This window comes from Oncorhynchus masou, chromosome 15 (assembly GCF_036934945.1).
Source record: "Oncorhynchus masou masou isolate Uvic2021 chromosome 15, UVic_Omas_1.1, whole genome shotgun sequence".
NCBI lineage: Eukaryota > Metazoa > Chordata > Actinopteri > Salmoniformes > Salmonidae > Oncorhynchus > Oncorhynchus masou.
The window spans coordinates 37,246,342-37,269,461 of NC_088226.1; the positions used below are offsets into that span (position 1 = coordinate 37,246,342).

A 23,120-nucleotide genomic window follows, 5' to 3' on the forward strand; every position below is an offset into this window, starting at 1 on the left:
ATCCTGTCTCGGAGCTCTATGGACAATTCCTAAAAACCTAAACAATCACACAGAATTACAGATACACAGGATGGGTCATACATTGATTACTAATTATGTCATGAAAGAAAACGTCCCTAGCGGACGGAACAGACATGACGCTGGTTACACAAAGAAAGGGGTTTGGGGCTTGAATGAAAGCGCGGGAAGACTGAGGAACAAAGAATTTGGTCTCTGTACAGACCTTGTAAAGCTATGCTATCGTAAATACAGAATCTTATGAATTCTAAATAACCACCCAATTGGAAAAGGAAAATGCAAGAATTATTTATTCTGAGCTGCGCTTCAATAGGTTGGACGTAGATGGAAGGCCATGCAGCCCAACAGATCTTCCTTGTCTTTTGAAGAATGTCTGGTGGAAGAGTGGATACGTTGTTGTACCATCGCCGCGTGGTGGAAGAGATACTTTGTCCGTCCTTTCCTAGCCCACGTTTACAGCTGCTGCTGCTGCTAACTCAATGGCTAGGAGTTATCACTTATTTAGTGAAAAAGAGTTCAAAGTTCATACCAAGTTGCCATACTTTGAGCTCACGCTGAGGTTGGATTAGTTATTTAGTTGATATTAGCCCTTTTAACGTCTGGACAGCCGTCCTCACGTCCTCGGAAACACAAATGTTACATTTTTGTAAAGGGCTTATATAGTGGTGGAGAGAAGGGCGTGTTTCATAGTTCACAACCAATGTCTGTTCACTTCGGTGGGGCTACTGAGTTTTTACTCTATGAAAACCATTTTCTCATTTAGAAGCTAAGAATAATTGAATCTTTTCACAAATAGTTTCATATTTCTACATTTAAATTGCACACCAATTCCATGTGAATCTGATAGCTAGAATGTGTAGACTTTCCAAGATACAGTTTGTCATCCTATCATCAGTAATGTCTCAGATGACAACTGATCTGACATCATATTCTTTAAGTACCAAAGCATATTTTCAACTGGTTGGATTACCGAAACATGGTTCTAGTCCCCAACCGAGTATGTTAACAAAGGGCATTCCAAGAGTCAGTCTGTAGAGTAGAGAGAGAGGAAAGGGGGAAAGGTATTTATGGGGGTCATAAACCTCACCAACAGGGCAACGTCATGACACTTGTCAACTGTGGGACCTTATATAGACAGATGTGTGCCTTTACAAATCATGTCCAATCAATTGAGTTCATCACAGGTGGACTCATTCAAGTTGTAGAAACATCTCAAGGATGATCATTGGAAGCAGGATGCACCTGGGTTCTATTTCCAGTCTCATAGCAAGGGGTCTCAATATACTTATGTAAATAAGGTATTTATGTTTTATAAATTTGCAAAAATCAAATCTGTTTTCAAAAAGACTTTTCACTTGTCATTATGGGGTGTTGTGTGTAGATTGATGAGGAAATATTTGTATTTAATCCAAGTTGACTTATTCATTTTTATTTAACTAGGCAAGTCAGTTAAGGACAAATTCTTATTTTCAATGACTGCCTAGGAACTGCCTGTTCAAGGGCAGAATGACAGATTTGTATCTTGTCAGCTCGGGGATTTGAACTTGCAACCCTTCGGTTACTAGTCCAACACTCTAACCACTAGGCTACCCTAAGAGCTGGTATGTAAAATACATGTTTTAAATGGTTGATTACAGTAGTTTACAGTTTATGTACAACTTAGCCAAATACATTTAAACTCAGTTTTTCACAATTCCTGACATTTTAATCCTAGTAAAAAATCCCTGTCTTAGGTCAGTTAGGATCACCACTTTATTTAAGAATGTAAAATGCCAGAATAATAGTAGAGTGATTTATTTCAGCTTTTATTTATTTCATCACATTCCCAAGGGGTCAGAAGTTTACATACACTCAATTAATACTTGGTAGCATTGCCTTTCAATTGTTTAACTTGGGTCAAATGTTTCAGGTAGCCTTCCACAAGCTTCCCACAATAAGTTGGGTGAATTTTGGCCCTTTCCTCCTGACAGAGCTGGTGAAACGGGGTCAGGTTTGTAGGCCTCCTTGCTCGCACACGCTTTTTCAGTTCTGCCCACAAATTTTCTATAGGATTGAGGTCAGGGCTTTGTGATGGCCACTCCAATACCTTGACTTTGTTGTCCTTAAGCCATTTTGCCACAAGTTTGGAAGTATGCTTGGGGTCATTGTCCATTTGGAAGACCCATTTGAGACCAAGCTTTAACTTCCTGACCGATGTCTTGAAATGTTGCTTCAATATATCCACACAATTTCCCCGCCTTATGATGCCATCTATTTTGTGAAGTGCACCAGTCCCTCCTGCAGCAAAGCACACTCACAACATGATGCTGCCACACCCATGCTTCACAGTTGGGAAGATGTTCTTCAGCTTGCAAGCATCCCCTTTTTCCTCAAAACATAACAACGGTCATTATGGCCAAGCAGTTCTATTTTTGTTTCCTCAGACCAAAAAGTACGATCTTTGTTCCCATCTGCAGTTGCAAACCATAGTCTGTTTTTTTATGGTGGTTTTGGAGCAGTGGCTTCTTCCTTGCTGAGTGGCCTTTCAGGTTATGTCGATACAGGACATGTGTTACTGTGGATATAGATATGTTTGTACCTGTTTCCTCCAGCAAGGTCCTTTGCTGTTGTTCTGGGATTGATTTGCACTATTCGACCAAAGTACGTTCATCTCTAGCAGACAGAACGTGTCTCCTTCCTGAGCAGATTGGCGGCTGTGTGGTCCCATGGTGTTTATACTTGCGTACTATTGTTTGTACAGATGAACGTGGTACCTTCAGGCGTTTGGAAAGTGCTCCCAAGGATGAACCAGACTTGTGGAGATCTAAAATTCTTTTTTTTCGGAGGTCTTGGCTGATTTCTTTTGATTTTCCCATGATGTCAAGCAAAGAGGCACTGAGTTTGAAGGTAGGCATTGAAATACAGCCACAGGTACAAAGGCTAATAGACATAATTTGAGTCAATTGGATATCAGAAGCTTCTAAAGCCATTACATAATTTTCTGGTGTCAGCCCCTGACCTGAGAGAGCCTTTTTATTTCTCTATTTGGTTAGGCCACCTTAGATTGTGGGATCTTGTTTTTGTGTAGCTGCCTGTGAGCAGCCCAGAACGTCACGTTTCGTTTGTGCTTGTTTGTTTTGTTTGGTGAGTTTCGATTTATTAAAATACGTGGAACTCTACACACGCTGCGCCTTGGTCCGCTCATTTCAACGGAAGTGACATCTGGTTTAAAGGCACAGTCAACTTAGTGTATGTAAACTTCTTACCCACTGGAAGTGTGATACAGTGAATTATAAGTGAAATAATCTGTCTGTAAACAATTGCTGGAAAAATTACTTGTCATGCACAAAGTAGACGTCCTAACCGACTTGCCAAAACTATAGTTTGTTAACAAGACATTTGTGGACTGGTTGAAAAACACGTTTTTTTAATGACTCCAACCTAAGTGTATGTAAACTTCCTACTTCAACTGTATGTGCAAAGTTATCATTGGTAAGGAAAACAATTAAGGCAATGGCGCCAGTGGGAAAATGTGCCAGGGGAAAAGTTTGGGAAGGGTCTATTCTGCAGAAGATGAGCAGGAGAAACTTCTCTCTTCAATGAGAGCCCAAGTTTCCCCAGGTCAGGTATGCAGACATTTGTTCATCTTGAGGGACAGATTAGAACAGTATTTCATTATTTTCAATTACTTTGATGTTTTGTTTGAGACTGTCTGGAGTGCCAGATAGGCAGGGTTTGTGGTATCACAGTCAAGTGTTGCTAAAGTATGTACATATTTCAAATACTATTGAACCCAGGTCTGGGAGAAGCTGGACTGTGCTGATGCTTATGTTAATCAGAGGATAAATATTCATGCTTGACATGTTTTCATCCAGGCCACTTCACAGACCTTTTATCTCCTTCCTCTTCCAACTCAGGCACCCGCACGCACCACACAGACGCACACACATGGACGCACACACACATACCAGTGGCGGTCGGTGCCGTTTAAGATGAGGGAGGACAATTCATTTTTTTTAATGAGCATGGCCTTATTTCTATTACAGCATATTGGATGATTGTCATTCATATTATATTCACCCAGATCAAATCAAATTTGATTTGTCACACACATGGTTAGCGGATGTTAATGCGAGTGTAGTGAAATTCTTGTGCTTCTAGTTCCGACCATGCAGTAATATCTAACGAGTAATCTAACCTAACAATTTCACAACAACTACCTTATACACACAAGTGTAAAGAAATGACTAAGAATATGTATGTAAAAAAATATATGAATGAGTGATGGTATAGAACGGCATAGGCAAGATGCAGTGGATGGTATAGAGTACATTATATACATATGAGATGAGTAATGTAGGGTATGTAAACATATAAAAGTGGCATTGTTTAAAGTGGCTGGTGATACATTACATCAAGATGGCAAGATGCAGTAGATGGTATAGAGTACAGTATATACATATGAGATGAGTAATGTAGGGTATGTAAACATATGAAGTGGCATTGTTTAAAGTGGCTAGTGATATATTTATTACATCCATTTTTCCATTATTAAAGTGGCTGGAGTTGAGTCAGTATGTTGGCAGCAGCCACTCTGTCACGTTCTGACCTGAGTTCCTTTGTTTTGTCTTTGTTTATATGGTCAGGGCGTAAGTTGGGTGTGGGCAGTCTGTTTGTTTTTCTATGTTTGGTTTCTGTGTTCGGCCTAGTATGGTTCTCATTCAGAGGCAGGTGTCGTTAGTTGCCTGGGTTTCACTTTTGGGTTGTGAGTGTTTGGGCCACACGGTACTGTTTCGGTTTTGTAAATTCACGTTGTCATTTATTGTTTAGTGTCCTCAGTTTTAATTAAACATCATCATGAAGACTTACCACGCTGCCCTTTGGTCCGATCCTTCTTCCACCTCTGAATGCCGTTACACACTCACTGTTAGTGATGGCTGTATAACAGTCTGATAACCTTGAGACAGAAGCTGTTTTTCAGTCTCTCGGTCCCTGCTCTGATGCACCTGTACTGACCTCGCCTTCTGGATGATAGTGGGGTGAACAGGCAGAGGCTCGGGTGGTTGTTGTCCTTCATGATCTTTATGGCCTTCGTGTGACATTGGGTGGTGCAGGTGTCCTGGAGGGCAGGTAGTTTGCCACCGGTGATGACTTGTGCAGACATCACTACACTCTGGAGAGCCTTACGGTTATGGGTGGAGCAGTTGCCGTACCAGTCGGTGATACAGTCCGACAGGATGCTCTCGATTGTGCATCTGTAAAAGTTTGAGTGTTTTTGGTGACAAGCTGAATTTCTTCAGCCTCCTGAGGTTGAAGAGGCGCTGCTGCGCCCTCTTCACCACGCTGTCTGTGTGGGTGGACTTTTTCAGTCTGTCCGTGATGTGTATGCTGAGGAACTTAAAACTTTCTACCCTCTCCACTACTGTCCCGTCGATGTGGATAGGGGCGTGCTCCCTCTGCTGTTTCCTGAAGTCCACTATAATCTCTCTTGTTTTGTTGACGTTGAGTGGGAGGTTATTTTCATGCCACCACACTCCGAGGGCCCTAACCTCCTCCCTGTAGGCCGTCTCGTCGTTGTTGGTAATCAAGCCTACCACTGTAGTGTCGTCTGCAAACTTGATGATTGAGTTGGAGGCGTGCATGGCCACACAGTCATGGGTGAACAGGGAGTACAGGAGAGGGCTGAGAATGCACCCTTGTGGGGCCCCAGTGTTGAGGATCAGCGGGGTGGAGATGTTGTTACCCGTCAGGAAGCCCAGGACAGGGCGGGGTCGAGACGGGCGGGGTCGAGGGCGGGGTCGAGACCCGAGCTTCGTGAGGGAACAAACTCCCTCACGACGCCAGGACAGCGGAGTCAATCACCACCTTCCGGAGACACCTGAAACCCCACCTCTTCAAGGAATACCTAGGATAGGATAAGTAATCCTTCTCACCCCCCCCCCTTAAATGATTTAGATGCACTATTGTAAAGTGGCTGTTCCACTGGATGTCAGAAGGTGAATTCACCAATTTGTAAGTCGCTCTGGATAAGAGCGTCTGCTAAATGACTTAAATGTAATGTAATGTTAATGACGAGTTTGGAGGGTACTATGGTGTTAAATGCTGAGCTGTAGTCGATGAACAGCATTCTCACATAGGTCTTGTCCAGACAATTTAGGGCAGTGTGCAGTGTGATTGGGTCGTCTGTGGACCTGTTGGGGGGGTAAGCAAATTGGAGTGGGTCTAGGGTGTCAGGTAGGGTGGAGGTGATATGGTCCTTGACTTGTCTCTCAAAGCACTTCATGATGACAGAAGTGAGTGCTATGGGGCGGTGGTCATTTAGCTCAGTTACCTTTGCCTTCTTGGGAACAGGAACAATCTTGAAGCATGTGGGGACAGCAGACTGGGATAAGGATTGATTGAATATGTCCATAAACACACCTGCGAGCTGGTCTGCACATGCTCTGAGGACGTGGCTGGGGATGCCTTCTGGGCCTGCACCCTTGCGAGGGTTGACACATTTAAATGTTTTGCTCACCTCAGCTGCAGTGAAGGAGACCTCACAGGTTTTGGTAGCGGGCCATATCAGTGGCACTGTAGTGTCTTCAAAGCGAGCAAAGAAGTTGTTTAGTCTGTCTGGGAGCAAGACATCCTGGTCCGCAATGGAGCTGGTTTTCCTTCTATAGTCCGTGATTGACTGTAGACCCTGGCACATACCTCTCGTGTCTGAGCCGTTGAATTGCGACTCTACTTTGTCTCTATACTGACGCTTAGCTTGTTTGATTGCCTTGCGGAGGGAATAACTACACTGTTTGTATTTGGTCATGTTTCCGGTCACCTTGCCCTGGTTAAAAGCAGTGGTTCACACTTTCAGTTTTGTGCGAATGCTGCCATCAATCCATGGTTTCTGGTTTGGGAATGTTTTAATAGTTGCTGTGGGTACGACATCGCCGATGCACTTGCTAATAAACCCGCTCACCGAATCAGCTTATTCGTCAATGTTGTTTTTTGACGCAATGCAGAACATATCCCAGTCTACGTGATTGAAGCAATCTTGAATCGTGGAATCAGATTGGTCGGACCAGCGTTGAACAGACCTGTGGGAGCTTCCTGTTTTAGTCTCTGTCTATATGCAGGGAGCAACAAAATGAGTCGTAGTCAGCTTTTCCGAATGGAGGGCGGGGGAGGGCCTTATATGCGTTGCGGAAGTTAGAATTACAATGATCTAGGGTTTTACTAGCCCTGGTTGCACAATCTATATGCTGATAGATTTTTTTTCTCTCCAGATTAGCCTTGTTAAAATCCCCAGCTACAATAAATGCAGCCTCAGGATATGTGGTTTCCAGTTTACATAGAGTCAAATGGGGGGGGGGGATATATGCGGCTGTTCAATGTAACATCGATAGGTTTAGGCTACTATGATATTTGAATTTTCCCTATACCCATCATGAGGTTGCTACGAACTAGCCTGTGAATGAAAGTTTACAATTATAGGTGCACATAGGTGGAGAGAAAGATTTGAGGTGAAAGATAAGTGACACATTCAATACCGCCTTGCACACTCTTGCCTGCATCTAGCTGATCTAGGGTGCAATAATTATTTCAACAGTTGCAAACGAGAGTTTCTATTGTATGAATTCAGGTTTGTTTATCCCCGTTTCGTTCAGTTTTTTCCGTTTAAGAAACGTTTTTCAACATAATCAGCAGAATTAATACACCCCTGATCACACACAAACAGTTCGCTTTCATAGCCACATACAAACAGCTCATTGTATTCCTTCTCGCATCTACAAGCTCTCCCCCACTCACCTTTTCCCTTCACTTGTAGACATCAATGCACAACACAGTTGTGACCAGATAAAAAAAACTTTCCAAGCAAAACATTCATATCATAACCACTAACCTCAACACACAGCCTACATCATTGTCAACATATTAGCTAAAGTAACGTCATAGTCAACATAGCTAATAGAACTAATGCGTTAGTAAACCCGCTACAATCATGCAGTACAGTGTACAAGTCAGTAAGCAATTTAGCAGTTAATTAGTAAATCCCAAAACATACATTGACTTGGAAGAGTTCCAGTGTTGGATAGTCATAACCAGCTAGCTAACATAGCATCCCTCGGTTTGCGCCGGCTGTTTGTGTAAACTAAGCTAGCTACCTGCATTCGCTAGCAAAGTAAGTGAAAGTGGAAAAAATGTGTTTCTCTCTCTCTCTTGCATCTCCTTCATGTTTGAAGAAATTCATTTGTCAAAACTGTTCAACTATAATCTTGCTCTCGCTTTGAGTCAACTACTCACCACATTTTATGCACTCTGATAGGTTGGAGAACATCCTCCGGAAGTTGTCATAATGACTGTGTACTGTAAGTCTAAGGAAGGGGGTGAGAACCACGAGCGTCCTAGGTTTTGTATTGAAGTCTAAAACATTCAGAGGAGGACAAAGTTAGCTGACCTCCGACAGAATGCTGTCAAGGCTACTGTCGACCTTCATTGCAAAACAGGGTGTATAAACTCAACATGTAAAGTGTTGGTCCCATGTTTCATGAGCTGAAATAAAAGATCCCAGAAATGTTCCATACGCACAAAAAGCTTATTTCTCTAAAACGTTATGGACAAATTTGTTTACATCCCTGTTAGTGAGCATGTCTCCTTTGCCAAGACAATCCATCCATCTGACAGGTGTGGCATATCAAGAAGCAGATTAAACAGCAAGATCATTATTCAGTAGCACCTTGTGCTGGGTACAATAAAAGGCCACTCTAAAATGTTCATATTTTGCCACACAACACAATACAACAGATGTTGAGAGAGCGTGCAATTGGCATTCTGACTGCAGGAATGTCCACCAGAGCTGTTGCCAGATAATTTAATGTGATTTTCTCTTTTACCATAAGCTGCCTCTAATGTCATTTTAGAGAACTTGGCAGTACGTTCAACCAGCCTCACAACCGCAGACCACATGTAACCACACCAGCCCAGGACCTCATCCAGCTTCCTCAATTGTGGGATGGTCGGAGACCAACCACCCGGACAGGTGATGAAACTCCTTCTGATTGGCTGGGCCTGGCTCCCCAGTGGATGGGTCTATGCTCTCCCAGGCCCACCCATGGCTGCGCCCCTGCCCAGTCATGTGAAATCCCTAGATTAGGGCTAATTTATTTTAATTGACTGATTTCCTTATTTGAACTGTAACTCAGTAAAATTGTTTCAATTGTTGCATGTTGTGTTTATATTATTGATGAGTATATTTGTATCTAAATAATGGTTGAGCACTCCTTCACACTCACTGTAGAAGGCTTACATCAAGGTTTCCCAAATTCAGTCCTCTGAACCCCAAGGGATGCACATTTTGGTTTTTGATCTAGCACTACAAAGCTGATATTTTGTGTGTGTGTGTGTGTGTGTGTGTTAGGGCAAAAAAACAACTCAGTCCTTGGGATTCCGTAGGCCGAGTTTGGCTTAGACTGAAATAAATATATTTCCCCATGCGCCTCCAAACAAGAAAAGAAACACAGTAAAAGTCACAAAATGAAAATTTTGGAGTTTGTCTGTTTTGTGTGTGAACTGCCCTCTTTTTGACTGAATCATTTTTTATTTTAACGCACCAATCTAACATGTTTTCTATGTTGGTTGAACTCAATGTTACCATCTTTCATCCCTACTCTAGAGGAGATATGGGTGCACTTAGGATGCCCATAGATACACATACATACCTGGATGAGGGGATATGGGCACATTTAGGAGGCCCAGGACCAGTAGGAGCTCAGGCTTCATCTCCCCTTGGGCGTCTGTAATGGTGTCAGCCAGGATGAAGACACACACACAGTAAACTGTCGTCGGCACTTCAGATTTTCTCACCTACCCCAGTTATAACTAACCCGATTCAGCTTATAAACTAACTAATTATTAGAATCAGGTGCGCTAGATTAGGGTTGGACTGAAAATCTACAGGATGGTAGGACTCCAAGAACAGGGTTGAAGAGCCCTGACAGACAAACAGACTCCTACCTCACAGATAAGCTACCTTTCATGTTCACCTTTCCCAAGGCGGCTGTCAAAGGAAACTGGAGGAATTTGATGACCCTTAGACGTTATCATTATGTCTCACAAAGCTCTATAAAAAAATTGATTATTTTGAAACACAAAAGGGTCACTATAGAGAAACAGACTTACAAAGAATCGAATTTAACTCTTAAATGTAATATAATGTAATTGAAAATGTAATCTACCACCGATCGTCTTATTAGTAATAATAACTAGTAATAGTCCAAGAAAGGTTAACATCTCACCTTTCTGGTAAAATTAGTTGTAAATTGCAGAGGTGTAGTCACATTTGACATTTGAGGACACAAGCTCAAGTACACAGTACAGATATGATAAAAATATTAAATATTTTATGACGTATTTCCTTTTTAACAAAACTGTATGAATAAGGCTTGAAGTGACATTTTTGTCTAAATATAGTATTTATAAAATTACTAAGTATAAGATTTCACCTTCCTTATAATTGTAAAATACATATGTTTATTTATTGTTAGAGAAAATGTGCATATTTTATAAACGTCTCTCTTGATGAAAACTTCTGCCCCGATCGTCTTTAACAAAGAGAGTGTTGTTTTGTTTAAAATCTGTGAAATATTTTAAATTACTGGCTATAAATCAATCTCTATATGTGCTACAGTAACAAAACCACTCTCTTCTGCTGCATTATGATGTATGGATTCCAGCCATATTTGCTTTTAGTGGCTGTGATATAAGGTTCAGCCATGAGTTGATGGACAGTCGGAAGAGCGAATTAAATGATAAGATTGACATCCCAGCTTCAAGTGGTGTCAGATTTCATATCCTGCTTCACAAAGGTAACAGACCAGGGTTGGGTAGGTTACTTTCTAAATGTAATCCGTTATAGTTACTAGCTCCCTGTCCATTTTTTAAAATTAGTAACGTAACTTTTGGATTACCCAAACTCAGTAACGTAATCTGATTACATTCAGTTACTTTTAGATTACTTTCCCCTTAAGAGACAGTAGAAGAACACAAACATGTATGCTACCAATTGAGCGACATCTATTGCAGGATAAATCAATATCAAAATTGACATATGGATGCTACATTTTACTTCAAGGGTTGGTTATGTAGGCTTCTTCTAACCCATTGCTTTCAACTACATATAATAATACAATGCATCTGTTTAAAGGGAAAATACACAGATGAGACAATAACAAAACAGCCACCCCGCCTCTTTTGGTAAAAAGCTGAGGGATGGGCCTGGAGAAATGTAACCACTCTCAGATTACAGTTTTTCACAATCGCTTACACACTAAAAGTGGTACTTGAGGCACACTCAGTGAAACCATTAACTCATGTACCTGATCTTCAAACCAAGTCTGCAAAACTGCAAGCACATTATCTGCTTTACACTCAGTTTGCAATTGTAAAACACACTTTTGCAAAACACTAAACACAGTTCTATACATTAGACACATCATTCAAAACTAACAGGTCTTGTGTTTCGTTTGGAAAACACTGCCATTCCAAATGCCACACTCATTTACAGATTACCTACACCCAGTGCTGACGTGTGACAACACTTATAGCTAATTTCTTCAATTAGAAATCAGAGCTTGAGCACTATAAATAGGCAACAATGGAAGCCAATTTTGGAGAGAGAGTAAGAGGGGGACGAGGACAAGGACAAACCTATTTATTTATCTTCTACTGTATTTGTTTTTTTTTTACTCTGGAAGCTCCGGACAGGAGGGAGACTCTGGCAGCTCCGGACAGGAGGGAGATGCACAGGGGACCTGGCTCTGGGAGCAGGCACAGGACTCACCGGGCTGGGGAGACATCCAGAAGGCCTCTTCCTTGGCCGAGGCACCGGATACACTGGGCCGTGGAGGCGCACTGGTGGTCTCGAGCGCAGAGCTGGTCCCACCCGTTCTGGCTGGATGCCAACTTCCACCCGGCAAATGCGGGACGCTGGCACCGAGCACACCGACCTGTGAACACCGTGAACATCACCCCATAGCACGGGGCCTGACCAGTCCCATGCTCTCCACGGTAAGCACGGGGAGTTGGCTCAGGTCTGCTTCCTGACTCTGCCACACTCCCCGTGTGCCCCCCCCCCCAAAATTATTTGGGGCTGCCTCTCGGGATTCCTTGCCAGCCGTGTTCCCACATACAGCTGATTCCTTTCTCCGACTGCCTCTGCTCTCCTAGCTGCCTCCACCTGTTCCCATGGAAGGCGATCTCTTCCCGCCAGGATCTCCTCCCATGTGTAGACTCCCTTGCCATCCAGAATGTCCTCCCATGTCCAGGAGTCCACCTTACCATGCTGATTGGTCCGTTGGTGGTGGGAAGTTCTGTCACGGCTGGCTGAAGGACTGGACCAAGGTGCAGCATGGTAAGCGTACGGTTTCTCTTTATTAAAAATGACACCGACAAAACAAGAACAAAACCAAACCGTGAAGGTTTAGGCTATGTGCCCTGAACAAAGTCAAATTTAACTTCCCACAAAACAGGTGGGGGAAAAGAGTACCTAAGTATGGTTCTCAATCAGAGACAACGATAGACAGCTGCCTCTGATTGAGAACCACCCCCGGCCAAACACATAGAAATAGAAAATCATAGAACATAGACTGCCCACCCAAATCACACACTGACCAAACCAAAATAGAGACATACCACTTGGTTAAACTATGAGAAATAGAGACATACCACGTGGTTAAACTTTACGCCCCCAACTCTGAGACTATCGAACAGACAGAATAAGAACAGATCTTTGATACTAATTACTAGTCTGCAGCTAGGAATTCAGTATCATTGAACACGAAGACCCTCAACCGCTGAAACATCTATTTTATAACAACATTGCTGAATGTTACTCTGAACTATCCATTCTAACCACGGCAGAGAGTGAGAGGGTGGACAAACTCTCCAACAGAAACAAACTTTCCAACGGAGACCACGACGACACACTGAGCGTAAATATATATATATTGATTGCAATTATTCCTGAATGAGTGAACGTTCATGTGCAAAGGATAAGCATTTCAATTGTTATAATTATCAACATTGTAGTGTCTTTTTTTTGTTCACCAAGCCGCGATACCGGTTTTTCCCACTAAGGAAACTCCGCTATCATTTCCTTGTAACTATATCTACTGTTCGTTTGTTTATGCATTTCTGTGATCATTTATTTACTAACTACCTAAATAATTTAAGACAATTGATGTATGGATGACTCATAGTGAAGACTGGGTTCATGCAGATAACCAACAATTTACCATATGAAAATATCTGAACGTTTTTTTTGGAAAATTATAACTTTGAAATCTGAATATATTCCTTTGTGCCCCGACTTCCTAGTTAATTACATTTACATGATTAAGTTAGTTTAACCACATAATAATAATTACAGAGAATTTATTTGATAAAAATACGTTTTCAATTTAATGATGCCAAAGACATGACAGCACTTTTTTTTAAATCCTGTAATTTGACGGTACACAACAGGCTACTGGTTGAAGTGGGAGTAAGGTAAACAACGAGTTACTGAATTAAGGTGTTATTGCTGTAAAAGGATAGTATGCTGCTGAATGCTGGTTAATTGTGACTATATTTCACTTGGGATTTGAAATCACAACTGCTTGGTTGCTAATTACTTGAAATTCATGCTACTCCACCAGGTCTGTGAGCATGACAGAGATTGGTCAAAGATTTAATGGAAAGAATAGATACTTTTGCTTCGAGGCAAATAACACTGAAACATACAAGAGAGCACCAGCTGTTCTGGAAGACTAATCACGCTCTCTGCAGCCGATGTGAGTAAGACCTTTAAACAGGTCAACATTCACAAGGCCGCAGGGCAAGATGGATTACTAGGACGTGTACTGCGAGCATGCACTGACCAACTGGCAAGTGTCTTCACTGACATTTTCAACCTCTGCCTGTCTGAGTCTGTAATATCAACATGTTTTAAGCAGACCACCATAGTCCCTGTGCCCAAGAACACTAAGGTAACCTGCCTATATGACTACCGACCTGTAGCACTCACATCTGTAGCTATGAAGTGCTTTGAAAGGCTGGTCATGGCTCACATCAACACCATCATCCCAGAAACCCTAGACCCACTCCAATTTGCATACCACCCCAACAGATCCACACCTTTGTGAGAATGCTATTCATTGACTACAGCTCAGCATTTAACACCATAGTGCCCTCAAAGCTCATCAATAAGCTAAGGACCCTGGGAATAAACACCTCCCTCTGCAACTGGACCCTGGACTTCCTGATGGGCTGCCCCATAGGTGGTAAGGGTAGGTAATAACACATCCGCCACGCTGATCCTCAACACAGGGGCCCCTCAGGAGTGCGTGCTCGGTCCCCTCCTGTACTCCCTGTTCACTCATGACTGCACGGCCAGGCACGACTCCAACACCATCAATAAATTTGCAGAGGACACAAGTGGTAGGCCTGATCACCGACAATGACGAGACAGCCTATAGGGAGGAGGTCAGAGACCTGGCCATGTGGTGCCAGGACAACCACCTCTACCTCGAAGTAATCAAGACAAAGGAGATGATTGTGGACGACAGGAAAAAGAGTACCGAGTATGCCCCCATTCTCATCAACGGGCTGCAGTGGAGCAGGTTGACAGCTTCAAGTTCCTTGGTGTCCACATCACCAACAAACTAACATGGTCCAAGCACACCAAGACAGTCGTGAAGAGGGCATGACAAAACCTATTCCCCCTCAGGAGACTGAAAATATTTTGCATGGGTCCTCAGATCCTCAAAAGATTCTACCCCCAAGCCATAAGACTCCTGAACATCTAGTCAAATGGCTACCCAGACAATTTGCAGTGCCCCCCACCACCTCCTCCCCCCTCTTTACACCACTGCTACTCTTGTATGCAGTCACTTTAATAACACTACCTGCATGTACATACTACCTCAACTTCCTCGTGCCTCCGCACATTGACTCTGTATCATTACCCCCCTGTATATAGTCTCGCTATTGTTATTTTACAGTTTCTCTTTAATTACTTGTTACTTTTATCTATTTATATTTATTTTTGTAACTGCATTGTTGGTTAGTAAGCATTTAACTGTTAAGTCTGCTCTTGTTGTTTTCGGCGCATGTGACTAATACAATTTGATTTGATTTGGACACAACACCGATCAAACAACTGCCACCTCAATCCAGGAACTGCCAGCCCATACACCGCACCTTCACCAACAGAAAGACACATAAACCGTATTTCCAATTTAACATTTTTATTCACTTGCAACTTGCTGTTGCAGAGTATGCTGGGAAATATGATAATGATGGGAGTGATTTGGTTGAAAGTGATGTGTATGAGTTTCAAGATCCTGTATTAGGGTAAAACTAGGCCCTCAAAATAAGGCCTTATGAAATATGTCTGGTATTGTGTTTAAGAAAATAATCGTACAACGTCTGCAAACCAGCAGTTGGGGCAGCCTAGCATTTTTTTAGAGTGTACATCAACGGTGTAAAAATATACGCCATGTGAAATATTTGTTATCACATAACATCCAGTTGTCTATAATGTCCATATTTTCTGTTTTTTTTCCCTCTTAAACAGGGATACATTCAATGCAGCTCCAAAAATACTAGCTATTGAGAGAATTTGAAAAAAGTATCTCTCATTTGGGTTGCCGATCCATGGTTTAGAAAAAAGAACTGAAGGACCATAGAGCTGAGGGAAAATAGGGCTGAGAAAATATAGGGCTGAGGAAATATAGGGCTGAGGAAATATAGGGCTGAGGAAATATAGGGCTGAGGAAATATAGGGCTGAGGAAATATAGGGCTGAGGAAATATAGGGCTGTGGGAACTGATACAACACGTTGCTGAGGGAACAGACATGGTCCCCGTAATTCTGTCAGTGGTTGGAGGAGAACTTGAATCTCCTTCTTCCACTGAAATGTGCAGTGTTGCTTTTTGTGGCAACTCTTCAATGATCATCAAGCAGGTAAGTTGTCCATCAATGTCAAGGTCTTCATACTGCAAGCGGAAGTCGTGGTTCAACTCAAAATGTTCCTTCAAAATGTTAACGTCAACAGCGGCTGCTGGACGGGAGATGAGGTTTTGTATGGTCAGCATTAACGATGCAAAGTAACATTGCTTGAGGGTCTGAGGCTGCCATTGCTCTGTGGAAGAATAAAACATTTTAAGAGGGTACACTTGCCATATCAAAATTGTGGTAACACAATGACATTGGAATCATGTTGTAACCAAAAAAAATGTTAAACAAATCAAAATATATTTTAGTTTCTTCAAAGTAGCCAACCTTTGCCTTGATAACGGCTTTGCACACGGCTTTTCCTTCACTCTGCGGTCCAACTCCTCCCAAACCATGTCAATTGCGTTGAGGTCGGGTGATTGTGGAGGCCAGGTTATCTGATGCAGCGCCATCACTCTCCTTGGTCAAATAGCCCTTATACAGCCTGGAGGTGTGATTTGGGTCATTGTCCTGTTGAAAAACAAATGATAGTAGGACTATGTGCAAACCAGATGGTATGGGGTATCGCTGCAGAATGCTGTGGTAGCCATGCTGGTTAAGTGTGCCTTGAATTCTAAATAAATCACTGTGTCACCAGTGAAGCACCCCCACACCATCTCCATGCTTCACAGTGGGAACTACACATGTGGAGATCATCCATTCAAAAACTCTGCGTCTCACAAAGATACGGCAGTTGGAATCAAAAATCTTAAACCAATGGAAAGATTTCCACCAGTCTAATGTCAATTGCTTGTATTTCTTGGCCCAAGCAAGTCTCTTATTGGTATCCTTTAGTACTGGTTTCTTTGCAGCAATTCGACCATGAAGGCCTGATTCAGACAGTCTCTGAAGCATTTATTTGGGGTGCAGTTAACTCTAATGAACGTATCCTCTGCAGAAGAGGTAACTCTGGGTCTACCTTTTCTGTGGAGGTCCTCATGAGAGCTAGTTTCATCATGGCGCTTGATGGTTTTTTCAACTGCACTTGAAGAAACTTTCAGTTCTTGAAATTTTCCAGATTAAGTAACCTTCATGTCTTAAAGTAATCATGGACTATTGTTTCTCTTTGCTAATTTGAGCTGTTGTTGCCATAATATGGACTTGGTCTTTTACCAAATAGGGTGATCTTCTGTCTACCAAACCTACCTTGTCACGTCACAACTGATTGGCTCAAACGCATTAAGGAAAGGAATTCCACAAATTAACTTAACAAAGACACACCTGTTAATTGAAATGCATTCCACGTGACTACCTCATTAAGCTGGTTGAGAGAATTCCAAGAGTGTGCAAAGCTGTCTTCAACGCAAAGGGTGGCTACTTTTAAGAATCTCAAATATAAAATCTATTTTGATTTGTTTAACACTTTTTTGGTTACTACATGATTCCTTATGTGTTATTTCATAGTTTTGATGTCTTCACTATTATTCTACAATGTAGAAAATATTCTAAAAAAAGAAAAACCCTTGAATGAGTAGGAGATAGATAGATAAGATAACCAAAATGTATACAGTACTATCCAAAAGTTTGTGGTCACATAGAAATGTCCTTGTTTTTGAAAGAAAGCATATTTTTTGTTCATTAAAATCATCAAATGTATCATAAATACAGTGTATACATTGATAATGTTGTAAATGACTATTGTAGCTTTAAACAACTGATTTTTGGGGAATATTTACAGGCGTACAGGGGCTCATTATCAGCAACCATCACTCCGGCGTTCCAATGGCATGTTGTGCTAGCTAATCCAGGTTTATCATTTTAAAAAGGCTAATTGATCATTGGCAACCCTTTTGCAATTACTGTATGTTAGTACAGCTGAAAACTGTTGTGCTGATTATAGAAGCAATAAAACTGGCCTTCTTTAGACAAGTTGAGTATCTGGAGCATCAGCATTTGTGGGTTCAACTACAGACTCAAAATGGCCAGAAACAAAGAACTTTCCTCTGAAACTCGTCAGTCTGTTCTTGTTCTGAGAAATGAAGGCTATTCCATGCGAGAAATTGCCAAGAAACTGAAGATCTCGTATAACGCTGTGTACTACTCCCTTCACTGAACAGCGCAAACTGGCTCTAACCAGAATAGAAAGAGGAGTGGGAGGCCCCCGGGCACATCTGAGCAAGAGGACAAGTACATTAGTGTCTAGTTTGAGAAACCGATGCCTCAAGTCCTCAAATGGCAGCTTCATTAAATAGTATCCGCAAAACACCAGTCTCAACATCAACAGTGAAAGGTGACTCCGGGATGCTGGCCTTCTAGGCAGAGTTGCAAAGAAGTAATATGTCAGACTTGCCAAAAAAAATAAAAGATTGAGATGGGCAAACAGAACACAGACATTGGACAGAGGAAGATTGGAAAAGTGTTATGGACATACGAATCTAAGTTTGAGGTGTTCATGTCGCAAAGAAGAACATTTGTGAGGCGCATAAAAAACAAATAGATGCTGGAGGAGTGCTTGACGCCATCTGTCAAGCATGGTGGAGGCAACGTGATGGTCTGGGGGTGCTTTGGTGGTGGTAAAGTGGGAGATTTGTACAGGGTAAAATGTATATTGAAGAAGGAAGGCTTTCACTCAATTTTGCAATGTCATGCCATGTGGATGGCGCTTAATTGGAGCCAATTTCCTCCTTCAACAGGACAATGACCCAAAGCACAACTCCAAACTATGCATGAACTATTCAGGGAAGAAGCAGTAACCTGGTATTCTGTCTATAATAGAATGGCCAGCACAGTCACCAGATCAACCCTATTGAGCTGTTGTGGGAGCAGCTTGACCGTATAGTAAGTAAGAAGTGCCCATCAAGCCAATCCAACTTGTGGGAGGTGCTTCAGAAAGCATGGGGTGAAAACTAGAATACCAAAGCTCTGCAAGGCTGTAATTGCTGCAAATGGAGGATTATTTGACAAAAGCAAAGTTTGAAGGACACAATTATTATTTCAATTATATATAATTATTTATAACCTTGTCAACGTCTTCACTATATTTCCTATTCATTTTGCAACTCATTTCATGTATGTTTTCATGGAAAACAAGGACAGGAAAGGAAAGTTATTCCAAACTTTTGTAAGGTAGTAATATATATATATACTGCTCAAAAAAATAAAGGGAACACTAAAATAACACATCCTAGATTTGAATGAATGAAATATTCTTATTAAATACTTTTTTCTTTACATAGTTGAATGTGCTGACAATAAAATCACACAAAAATTATCAATGGAAATCAAATTTATCAACCCATGGAGGTCTGGATTTGGAGTCACACTCAATTTAAGTGGAAAACCACACTACAGGCTGATCCAACTTTGATGTAATGTTCTTAAAACAAGTCAAAATGAGGCTCAGTAGTGTGTGTGGCCTCCACATGTGACCTCCCTATAACGCCTGGGCATGCTCTTGATGAGGTGGCGGATGGTCTCCTGGGGGATCTCCTCTCAGACCTGGACTAAAGCATCCGCCAACTCCTGGACAGTCTGTGGTGCAACGTGGCGTTGTTGGATGGAGCGAGACATGATGTCCCAGATGTGCTCAATTGGATTCAGGTCTGGGGAACGGGTGGGCCAGTCCATAGCATCAATACCTTCCTCTTGCAGGAACTGCTGACACACTCCAGCCACATGAGGTCTAGCATTGTCTTGCATTAGGAGGAACCCAGGGCCAACCGCACCAGCATATGGTCGCACAAGGGGTCCGAGGATGTCATCTCGGTACCTAATGGCAGTCAGGCTACCTCTGGCGAGCACATGGAGGGCTGTGCGGCCCCCCAAAGAAATGCCACCCCACACCATGACTGACCCACCGCCAAACCGGTCATGCTGGAGGATGTTGCAGGCAGCAGAAAGTTCTCCATGGCGTGTCCAGACTGTCACGTCTGTCACGTGCTCAGTGTGAACCTGCTTTCATCTGTGAAGAGCACAGGGCGCCAGTGGTGAATTTGCCAATCTTGGTGTTCTCTGGCAAATGCCAAACGTCCTGCACGGTGTTGGGCTGTAAGCACAACCCCCACCTGTGGACGTCGGGCCCTCATACCACCCTCATGGAGTCTGTTTCTGTTTGAGCAGACACATGCACATTTGTGGCCTGCTGGAGGTCATTTTGCAGGGTTCTGACAGTGCTCGTCCTGCTCCTCCTTGCACAAAGGCGGATGTAGCGGTCCTGCTGCTGGGTTGTTGCCCTCCTACGACCTCCTCCACATCTCCAGATGTACTGGCCTGTCTCCTGGTAGCGCTTCCATGCTCTGGACACTACGCTGACAGACACAGCAAACCTTCTTGCCACAGCTCGCATTGATGTTCCATCCTGGATGAGCTGCACTACCTGAGCCACATGTGTGGGTTGTAGACTCCGTCTCATGCTACCACTAGAGTGAAAGCACTGCCAGCATTCAAAAGTGATGAAAACATCGGCCAGGAAGCATAGGAGCTGAGAAGTGGTCTGTGGTTACCACCTGCAGAACCACTCCTTTATTGGGGGTGTCTTGCTATTTGCCTATAATTTCCACCTGTTGTCTATTCCATTTGCACAACAGCATGTGAAATTTATTGTCAATCAGTGTTGCTTCCTAAGTGGACAGTTTGATTTCACAGAAGTGTGATTGATTTGGAGTTACATTGTGTTGTTTAAGTGTTCCCTTTATTTTTTGAGCAGTATATATATATATATATATATATATATATATATATATATATATATATATATATATATTGTATTATACTACGAGAGGTTCTAATCCTGATTGGTTAAAACCGCATTCCAGCCAGAGTCTATTCCACAAGTTACCACCGGCTAAATTTATGATGTTAAAATGCCTATTTACTCTGTTCCATCTCTGCGAAATTCAATGTCTCATCAGCCCAGCCAGGCAATTTAAAAACTGGATCTCCACTATAAAAAAGCATCTACACATTATGTCACATTTCTTTTAGACTAACATTTACTTTTCAACAGGAGATATTTGTATAAACCTTGCTGTCTGTCTCTCTGACATTTGCAACATTGTTTCAATATTAAAATTCGATCTGAAGCTGTCCCATAGTAATGAACATGTCCAGAGTCCGGACAAGACAGACAGCGTTTCTCAGTCGAAATCATGAATCAGCTGGCATCATTTTTATAGATATATACAAAGATTAGTGTCGGGGCTATATTTGTTGGAAGGATGAAATAGTATGAATAAATTCATCAAAATAATGTTTTTATTTGAATATGTTGGTAACCCGTTGTATCGTGCCAATATATTCTGCAAACATTGGCTTCGAGGGCATTATCACTTAATTATTCCGGGTGCATAAAGAAAAGAGACCTTGGTATAAACATGTCTTCCCTGTCAAAATAAAGGTTAAATAAAATAAATACAACATTTCACATGACTGGGAATACAGATATGCACCTGTTGGTCACAGATACCTTTAACAATGGACCTCACAATGAGCCTCAGGAATCTCTGTGCATTCAAATTGCCATGGATAAAAATGCAATTGTGTTCGTAGCTTATGCCTGCCCACACCATAACCCCACCGCCACAATGGGGCACTCTATTCACAACATTGACATCAGCTAACCGCTCACCCACATGTGGTCTGTGGTTGTAAGGCCAGTTGGACGTACTGCTAAATTCTCTATAACGACGTTGGAGATGGCTTATGGTAGAGAAATGAACATTACAGTTTTTCTCAATTGCTAAAACACTAACACCCATTGGCTGAACAAAGTTCTCAGTTGCCTGGACTCATTTAGCTAATTATGCAGTCTGTTGTCAATACCTTAAACAATTTCACATGGTAAAACACAATTTGCAGATCTCACTTAGACTTTTCAGCAAAACTCTAAACACATTCTCATTCTCAAAACACATTCTGCACTCTAATGCACGTCATCCATACTGGTAAACACAAGTGGCAACAATCAAATACAAATAGAGAACATGTGTCATTGATTGAACACAACCTGTCAAAATTGATTTAACCTGTTTCAAATGATGCGACACAACCAATATAAGCCAGTTCAGAGAGCAAACAGGTTGTTGAAGGTGGGAAGGAGAAAGTCTGAGAATGGATACTGTAGTGCAGTGCATTGTAGGCTGTATACTGTACAATGGACAAATTGTATGGCCCTGAACATTGTGCTTTCCATTTATTAACAGTACTGATTGCTCAATAGATTTTGACTGGTTGCAGGTTCTTATCAACAAAGAACAAGAATTACAGTATCACAGAGACAAAGGACAAGTTTGTGAGATGCAGGGGTACAAGGAGGAGGAAGAACAAAAAACAAAATTGCGAAGAGCAAAGCAGAGTAGTAATTTCTGATCAATTTTGAGCTACTATGATAGAACATGTTTCGTTCGTCAAAAGACAATGACGGAAAAATATGCATTTATTTTTAGATTAAAAATGTGCTTCTCCCTGAGAATTATGTTTTGAACAATGTGTTTTCTATTTTTCGTGTGTTTTTTATTTTTGTTTACTGACTGCTTGAGAGTGTATATCATTTTGATCACTTTGTTTATGTACAACTGTTTTGAGGCGAATGATTCATTTTGCAAGAGGAGTCAGAGGTTATGTAAATAGTGCTAGAAGATGAGGTTTTGTCTTGAATATTTTCAGGAAATGGAGCAGGGTTTCAGAAATTGTGTTTTAGCAATTGAGAAAAACTGTAAATTATCTGGCAACAGCTCTGGTGGACATTCCTGCAGTCAGTATGCTAATTGCATGCTCCCTCAACTTGAGACATCTGTGGCATTATGTGACAAAACTGAACACTTTAGAGTGGCCTTTTATTGTTCCCAGCACAGGTGCACCCCTGTAATATTCATGCTGTTTAATCAGCTTCTTGATATGACACACCTGTCAGGTGAATGGATTATCTTGTCAAAGAAGAAATGGTCACTAACAGATTTAAACATTTTACCATTAAGAAAGTTTACACTAATGCCAACATAGACAAAAGCATGCTACGTAGATAATTCCAATTTGTGCCACCATTTTTGGAAATATTTTTTTCTGAACATAAACTTGCAGTCATTGTTTAGGAGGTCAGATGTAATCAAGGTCAAACTTGAAAGACGTATTTGTAAATCTATCACCACAAGGCCTGTTCACCTAAAACCTCTGGT

General features: G+C 41.8%; 1 pseudogene; it reads right to left on the reverse strand.

The window, feature by feature from the left end:
- The window catches only part of LOC135555090 (pituitary adenylate cyclase-activating polypeptide type I receptor-like), a 62,482-nt pseudogene that overhangs the window by 31,611 nt on the left and 7,751 nt on the right, over positions 1-23,120 (reverse strand).